Below are 9,236 nucleotides of genomic sequence, written 5' to 3'. Positions count from 1 at the left end.
ATCATCCAGTTCCAACCCCCCTGCCATCAGCAGGGACACCTTCCACTAGACCATTCCTCTGTTCTTTTTCCTGGATTTATCTATATTTCATATTTGAAGGTATAAATGGGTTGTTTCAGAAAAGAAAATGCAACTGAAACTCAAGGAGAGCACATATTTGGCACCCATCTCCAACATGTTAGGTCTATGCAAAATCTGCTGCTTTCCTTTGAGGCACCAAGACAACGTCCCCATTTTCTCTAGCAGCCCACAGCACCCGCTGAGCACTTCAGAAATCTGATCTATTTTCTTCTGGAAATTTGATGGAGTGTTTGAAATACATGACTGGGAATTATTTTGAAAAATTATGCTAGGCAGTCTTATTTGCTTTCTGAAATCATTTGAAAACACCAGTTTTAGGAAAACTAACCGCAACCCTAGCAGAAGGATTAATTCATCTATTTTCTTAAGGAAAAATAATTACTACGGATCTTTCAAAGCTTATAAGGAGTCAGCAGTAAAACCTTCCCCAGAGCTGCCATCTGTGACTGCAGATCTGGCTGTGATACCGTAAAATCAATCATTTCTCTTTGCTGGGGCCAGCGAGTGAGAGGAGACACCTCTGTGCTGGCATCTGGAGAGGCAAAGCTGCCGCTGAGACTTCCCCTTCGCTGAATACATTGAGATGCAGCATCTGCCGCGGTTGGTGGCTCTGAATATACATGAGGGAGATGGTTTTCATTTAAAATATGCCAGTTCTGCATTACTGGAGATGCAGGATACCCAGAGGGAGGATGCTCGAAGGGGAAGTGAAGCTCAGTCCTACTGGTGGTTGTGGTCCCTGGTGCCTGGCAGTGGATGGGTGGGAAGGAAAATGGAATCAAACAGTGGTGGCAAAGGGCAAAGGGGAAACAACCTGGAGAAAAGCCTTGCAGGAAAGCTGGGTGCAGAGCAGGGTGTTAGTGCTGGGGCTTCAGATTGCTCAGAGAATCCTTGAAGCACCACAGGGTGAGTGAGGATGGTTCTGATGGAGACATGAGGGATGCTGGCAGGGAAGAGCCTGGTGGGACTTGAATAGCTAATAGGTGTAAAATATGAGTCCTCCTGGGAGGTGAGCCCCAGGCAAATGAAAATAATAATGAGAAAAGCTAAAAAAAAAGAAGCCTCTCGGGAGGGTGGTGGATGTTTAGAAGGGAGGAGGAGGCAGCAGAGCTGGGCTGGGTGGCTGAGCATCACGGCACTCAGCTCACCTCCATCTGCTGCAAAGCCTGTGGCCCTGCGCCGCGGTGGGTGGGATGGCTTCTTGGCAGGGACTGCATTTATTGAGTTGCTTTCCCACTGAAAAATACAATTTTTTCATTTCACATTTTTACAGGAAAATATCAGTTTAAAAAACCCCTGTTTTTATTGCTATCTGCTGTCAGTTTTTCTTTTAGACTCTCCTTCTCCTCACTGTAAGCTGTCCAGGTGGGGATTTATTCACCATTTTCAAAAGACCATGCCAGCACAAATAAATATCCATAATGATATGAATTACCATCTTATTTTAGTATTTTCCTTTTGGAAAGAGTTAAAAAAAAAACTTAGAAACCAAAATGCAAATTGTTTTTGAATTAATTTAAAACTTATTTTTAATTAGTTGTCTTCAAACCTTTTTTGGGGGGGAAGCATATTGTTTCCACCAAAAACCTGGAAGCAAGGGTTTTTCCCCAGGCATATCTTGTCATGTGAACTTTATCAGCTCTCCAGAGAGCAAAGGTTTGCCAAACAAAAAGGTCAGGTAAGTGACAGTGGAGGTGGGAGCAACTTTTTTGCTCAAGGAGATCTTGTCTTTACAGCTTTGAAGATCTTCCTGTCTTTGAAGAAGACCTCACACGTTTCTTCTTCCTAATCTCAGCCCATGACTTCTTGCTTGTTGAGAGATGTTGGACATTTGAAGCTCTTTGACCTCTAAACTTTCAGGGAAATCAATTCGCCTGCAGCCAGGAGAAAGGAGATTACAGCTCCTCTTTAAGGTACTTGTGAAATCATCATGTTACTCCTCTGAGTTTTTGTTCAAAACTCTTGAAAATAACTCCATGAGCAACGAGCTGACAGCTTGTGGTTTGCCTGGTCCCCTGGGTCCTTTATCCTGTCCTGCCACCTCTCCATCCCCAGGTCTGCTATGAGTCTGTGGATCTCAATGGGTCTCTATAGGTCTCCATGGGTCTCTGTGGATCTCCATGAGTCTCTACGGTTCCCCAGTGCTCCTACCAGGTCCTCTGGTGCCATCAGGGAGGCTGGGCAGAAGATGCTCTTGCCTGTCCCCATTTTTCTTCTTGGTTTAGTCACCAATTTCTTGAAATCCGAGCAAAATGCACCACTCTTGGAGCACTACTACCATACCATCTTTGGAACAACACTGGCAAATAGGTTCAAAACCCCTTAGGAGAAGTGTGGTGGGAGGTGGACAGAGCAGGGCAGAGGAGTATCCTGCCCTGCTCAGTGCACGGCACAGGACCTCTGCGTCTGTCTGTCTGTCTGTCTGTCTGGATGACCACTGTGTCCCTCCACTTGTAGAGCACAGCACAGCCATTCCCAAACACAGTCCTACCACCTCTGAGACTCCATGTGCTCCAGCGCATCCCCATCCTCACTCATCACAAGGGCTTGGGGTCGCTTTTGTGGTGGGTTTGCTCAATGATTAGCAGAGAAGCGTGGGGGATATTCTGTTTGTGTTGGCATCCACCACTTTGTGTTAAAAATAAAAGGTTTAATTGTGTGGCTGGTGGATGGAGGTGATAAGTGCTGACTTCAAAGGCTGCTCCAGCTCTGGTGGTGTTGACTTACTCCTGCATGGTCCACTTCATCGTACAGCTGTTTAATTACAACGGTATGATGATGTTGGAAGCGTGCCCATCGGGTCCACTGGGTTCTCTGGATAACAATCCCAGCAGCTCTTTAACATGGTGAGTGTGAGGGGCCTCAGCCAAAGCTGTGGAGCTGGTTCTCCTGGGGGTTTTAGGTTACTTGGAACCACAGCGTAGCTGGGACCTGACCATGGAGCCAGACTGTGACCCAGCTTTGGGCAGAGCACATAGATGTACAGCCACCTACGTTTAGTGGCTTACACTGGTCTCTGAGTAGACTTTGGAGTAACTGGATTGTTCATCATTTGCTTGAAAAGCAGAATTAGGCATGAGTGATTTCTTGGTAGGAATATCAAGTATTGCCAAGGCCGTGGAGACCAAACTCTTCTACTAGCAAGAAGGCTTTGAAGTCCCAGTTCCTCTTCATCCACTCCACCCCTACCACCCACACCCATTGTTGGTGGATCTTGGTGGCTCCTGAACCTCCAAAACCTTGCTCAGATGTTGAAGTGATGGAGCACAGCCCACTGGGACGTTGCTAAACCACAGCCACAACTCACTTCCCCCAATGTTTTTCTTTCTGCCTCCCCACTCCAGCCTTGGTGAGCAGCAGAGCGTGCAGCACCCTCTCCTTCACGACTCAATGCCATTGCAGATTGTGTCTCCACATCTCCACTTAGAATATGTGAATGGAAATAAAAAAGCCTCTGAAAGAAACTGTAAGTAATTTCTACTGATCCTTTCCAGGACATTTTAAAAAATGAAAAACCTCTCTGCTCTGTCTCTAGTTAACCAAGGTCCTTTGGAGGCAGGAGACTACTGAATATTTTAAGAGCAATGTTATTTTGCAGCAGGTCAGAGCTAATGAATTCCCAATTCATATTTCACACTAGGTGAAGAAGAAAAGAAAAATCCATTTTCATCACAGCTGTAATGTATTTTCCAGTCACTTGTGGAACAGACTGTGCTCAGACCTGCAGGTTTAACCACTGAGAGAGCTGAGATGGGGATGGAGGTGGTGGAGGCTGTGCTGTAGAAGTTCTCCTTCCTCCAGCACAGTGTGGTGTGTCCAGGCTGCCGCATGTTTTGTCTTTCTTGTGGGTTTTTATAGCTCATTTCACTCCAAAGCATTGGAGTGTTCACTGCTGGAGATGTCTCTGGTGGGCTCTTGGCTTGCAGTCAGCCAAGGAGGGTGCTCCTACCCCAGGACCCTTCCTTCCCTGGGGATATCACAGTGCAAAGGTGCCCTCACCAGTGGTGCATGTGGCTGTGGTCAGTTGGGCTGGCTGATCCCCAGACATGGGCTGTCCAGGACACAGGACACTGAGGCATAAGGAGATATAGATGAGCTGCAGCTGGCATCAGTGCACAAGTGGGCATGGTGGGTCAGTTCCTGACCAAGAGCAATCTGTCCAAATAGATCCCACACAGATTAAACTATTTAGGAAGAAGACATTTTTTGAGAAAGGGTTTTGATCAGAATGTCTGTTAAGGAATAATTCCACCTGTGGGCAAGTCCTCGTGCCCAGGTAGACATGTTTTCCTGAACTCAATGGAGTAGATTAGATGGCAGAACATGAGAGCAACTGTGCTCAGCTGGACCCGTGTCACAGTCAGTGTCTCATCACCACCAGTGTCCTGGTATGACCCCAGATGATATTTTGGTGCAGCTGAATAGCAACATGAGTGAGGACATGGTGTCAAGCCTGGACCATCAGCCCATGGCTGCTGCTGCTGCCCATCCAGGCTGGAGCCAGGTGATTTGGGTCATCTCCTGCCTGCAATGGGGGGTCCTGGGCAGGACACGGCTGCATCTATTTGGGGCAAAATGTGATCTTCCCCCTTGATCTTCCCCAGAGATGGAGTTTGCTGCTGCTTTTCACATTTTGCAGTGAGCTCTCCCGTTATCACACCCTGACATGAGCAATGGGTGGGATTCGTTGTCACACCCCTGGGGAGGTTTGATGAAAAATGGGTGCACCATTGCTTAACCTCTGCTTCCAAGTTCAGATAAACACTCATGCAGTGAATTTCAAATTAAAAGATAAACCAGTTAGAACGAGTCCAGAGGAGGCCACCAGGATGATCTGAGGGCTGGAGCAGCTCTGCTGTGAGGACAGGCTGAGAGAGTTGGGGCTGTTCAGCCTGGAGAAGAGAAGGCTCCGGGGAGATCTTACAGCGGCCTCCCAGTACCTGAAGGGGCTACAAGAAAGCTGGGGAAGGACTTTTCATAAGGGCAGTTAATGACAAAACAAGGGGAAATGAGTTTAAGCTGAAAGAAGGGAGGTTTATACTAGATATTAGGAAGAAGTTCTTCACTGTGAGGGTGGTCAGACACTGGAACAGGTTGTCCAGAGAAGCTGTGGCTGCTCCTCCCTGGAAGTGTTTAAGGCCAGGTTGGATGAGGCTTTGAGCAACCTGGTCTAGTGGAAGGTGTCCCTGCTGATGGCAGGGGGACTGGATGATCTTAAAGGTCCCTTCCAACCCAAACCATCCCATGATTCTATGATTCTATAACACGCTGCCCAGCATCCAGCCCAGCTCCAGGCTCACAGCCAGGCATTTTCCTGCAAACCAACACATCTTCAAACTCTGTGCTTTAAACCTTGGTGGCTCGGGAGCTATCTGGTAAGAAGAGCAATGGGTAAATTCAGGGGGACCTTCTCTGCATCCCATGTCCCCTCATCCCTCTGTCAGTCCGATCCTAGTCTAGGGTCAGCACTCGTGCTGCAAATGCTGCTCAGATCTTCCCTCTTTCCCGAGGGCAGAGCAATGGTGCTGCTGTAACTGCTCTGGAGGACTCAGGTTTTGAGCTCATATCTGTAAGGTCTACTTGCAAAACTGTCTTGAGTGGGGTTGGCAGAGGGATGCCATTAGTTTTAAAGGGAATTAGGAGTCCCAGCTGCTTCTGAGGCTTAGCAAAGCTCAGGATAGCACACATAAATATTCTTATAATCACAACGCTTTTTATCTTGCTGTGTACACCACCAGAGACCCAAAGGAATCAGCGACAGCAGTAACTTCTCGACTAGCAAGCAGAGCTCTCCCCAGAGGTTTGGATACAGCAGCAAATTGTCCTTTCTGTACCAGGTCCCAGCAATCCCATCCCAGCAAAGAGCATCCGAGCTGTGGGCAGGGAGGCAGCACGTGAACCCCTGCTAATGGCATTGCTTTGTGAGGAGCTTCAGAGAACACCCTCCCCCCCAAAAAATATACTGGAATAAGAGGTGGGTTTTTTGCCTGGTTTCTGACTTAATGGGCTTTATTGATTTTTTGATCACTGGGCTGATGTTAGAAACAGGCTCCTGCTAAAGGTGAGCGGAAAAGTTGCAGCTTTGTATCACAATCTCTGCAGTTTGTTCTCCCAACAGATAATTCTGCACCTGCAAAAACATTGGTCACTTTGTGCCTCTTGATTGTGTTTAGTGAGGGAAAAAAAAGAGCCCTCCTGAGCTTTCCAGGCTGGGTTTGAAGGTTGGAAGTCAGTGAGAAAAAGTAGATTTCCTTTGCTGGTGAACCTCCAAGTGCATATGGCTTGTCCCAAAGCCAAGGTGTGATGCTCAGGAGGGCCACCAAATACATGGTTACACTTCTGTGGCTGCAGCGTGTAATTATGGAGATACTCTGATGATGTTTGGAGCTGCGTGATGGTTCAGTGCTCGTTGCAAGCTCAGATGAAGTGCAGCAGTGTCTGCACCCTGCCCATCAGCCCTGTCCTCTGAGAGGCACTTTCCCTGGGGATTACTCAGATGTACACACTGTATGTATAATATTTACATATAATCTACATATCTATATATTGTATTTATACATTATATCTATTTTATACACTATATAAGTTATTATAAATGATAGCTGTTACATATAATAATTATATTAAACATATATATGGTTTTGATACAGCTGTGCCATGGGCACAGTCACTGTTCACAAACACTGGTGTTTGGAGAAATAATTGAACAAATTTATGGTAGGAAGGGAATCTGGTGATTAGAGTTATTGAACACACAGATACCAGCTCTGGCTTGGAAAGTCCTTAACCATGAGCTGCTGCAATCCAGTGGGAATGGCTGATGCTGCCTCCTACTCCTGACCCCCGCTGAAGGGAGGGCACTGGGGTCCAGGACCTTTGCTTGGACCCACTACAGCTTTTTCCATGTGTTTATCTTCAAACTTCAGCCCTTGGCATCACATACTTCCTTGAGGCTTTCATTTTAAAAGCAAATTAATTTCTAACTCTCCTGCCAAGAAGAGTTGGGAAACACTACTCCTTAAACTGCAGAAGAGTAAAAAAAATAATTCTTTATTCAACCTCATGATTTTTAAAGCCAATTCCGCAAATTTTGGTGCATTTCTATGATGTTTCTTGTCCCCTTTGCTGCCACAGCGCTGCTAGCAAAGACCTCTTGGCACGGAGCTGTGACCTGTCAGTCGGGTCAGCAAGGTCTGGCAGTCCTGAAAGCAAACACCGGGGAAATGTAAATGTAATAGCAAAGCTGGTGTAATGAGGGGGCTCCTGTGTTTGGTTTTCATGAGTATTTTTTCAGCTCAAATACAGTGTCTCATAGAAACAGCCATATGTCATGGCAGTTAATGCTTCCTGCGATGCTCTATACAGCAGCATCCCCGCTCCTGCATTCCTGAAACTATCCAGAGGAAAGAAGACTGGATCCCCACTGCCAATATACACCCATCTGCCCCAAAACCTGGGTGTGGGGGAAACCAGGGGTCCATGGGGCATGTAGTGGGTGCAGCCCAGCCAGGAGGGAAGGCAGGACCCTCCTGCTTTGGGTTTCACACTAATCACCCCAGTTCAGCTGCCCTTTGCTGACAGCCCACGGGCTCTGCGAATTATTTCTGCCAGCCCCACGCTGTGTCCCATCACAGCTGGGTGCCGTGAGGAGGGTCTTTACCCTCTGTTGTGGAGATCTCAGCATCCCAGGCTGGGGCAGGAGAAAGAGCCCTGAGATGAGGAGAAGTGTGGAAGCTTTACTGTTGTGTCAGCAAAACTACCCCTATCTCAGGGCCGTTATCTCCCAGCAGTGTAAATATTTTCTAAATGAACTGGAAGGAGGAGGATTGATGAATGTAGTTGTGCTGGAAAATGTTACCCAGCTGGAAACAGGGAGAGCTGAACACCCCCTTATCTGTGCTGCACCCAGAAGCATCTTGCCCTTCTGCATCAAACCAAAGAATTTTAGTTATTTACTTCCAATTCTGCTGTTTGTGCACCTTGCTGTATTTATTATTCAGTGTCATCTTTCTTCTCCCTGCCCTATGTACCAGCAGTTAAGAAGATGCTGATGCTGTTGTTGGCTTTAGCATCTGGATGAGGCTTTGAGCAACCTGGTCTAGTGGAAGGTGTCCCTTGCTGATGGCAGGGGGGTTGGGACTGGATGAGCTTTAAGGTCCCTTAAAAACCATTTTATGATGTTATGATTCTCTGTTGGGCTCAGAGCATCCCGTCAGCTTGTGGGGAACATCAGTGCCACTGTGTGGGCAACAGGATGCTGAGAAAAATGCCCAGTGACCCACATTCCTATTTAAAATCCCTACCAAAACCTTAACCTGAGGGCAAGAACAAAATTGAGACTTTAAATCGTGCTTAATATTTGCTGTTGTGGGGAGGGGGTGTTTGAACTGTCTTGCCAAGTTAAACTACTTAATTTCAAAAGATCTGTTAATAGAATGTTAAAGCATTTCTCTTAATTGCTTGTTTAAATCCAGCATGGATGGACAGCAATGGAAAAATCTTGCCCAGCTGGTGGCTTTGTGGAATTTTGGCAGTTTATTAGTCCCTGGAGAAAAGGGATTTAGGTGTAAAAAAGCTGCTAAAGGCAGTTACCAGGCTTGGAGGGGTCATGGAAACACCCCCCTTGGAAACAACCCTCCCCTACACCCCTCTGTGTGGCTTTAGGGCTTCACAGGATCCTGCTTGAAGGGTGTTTGGGGCACAGTTGTAGCCACTTGGCCCCGTTATCCCCGGGCCACTCCTCCCACCTACGGTCCATGCTCTGCAACAGCATTTCTCTCAAGCAGCAGCTTTAGCAGGAGTTGGGGCTGGAATGGCAGCTGCAGTGCCAAGGCAAACCTAAAAGGGGACAAACGTACGTGCCACAGGAGTTCAGATGTTCCTGTGTCCGCGGGACAGCCGGGCAGCGACCCGGAGGACGGCAGCAGGACGTGTCTGGTCGGTTTAGATGCTGGAATAGGATGGTGCTTACACAAGTCCTTGGCTTTGGGGGTGCTGTATGGATGGAGTGATGGCTTCTGTGCCTGTGAATCTCCTCTACTGCTCGCAGAGTGGTCTTTGTGTATCAGGAATAGCATGGGCAGCAGGACCAGGGAAGTTCTCTTCCCCCTGTGCTGGGCACTGGTGCGGCTGCAGCCCGAGGGCTGGGGTCAGCG

The sequence above is a fragment of the Antrostomus carolinensis genome, unplaced genomic scaffold, assembly GCF_000700745.2.
Source record: "Antrostomus carolinensis isolate BGI_N321 unplaced genomic scaffold, ASM70074v2 scaffold12828, whole genome shotgun sequence".
Taxonomy (NCBI): domain Eukaryota; kingdom Metazoa; phylum Chordata; class Aves; order Caprimulgiformes; family Caprimulgidae; genus Antrostomus; species Antrostomus carolinensis.
This window is presented reverse-complemented; position numbering follows the sequence as displayed.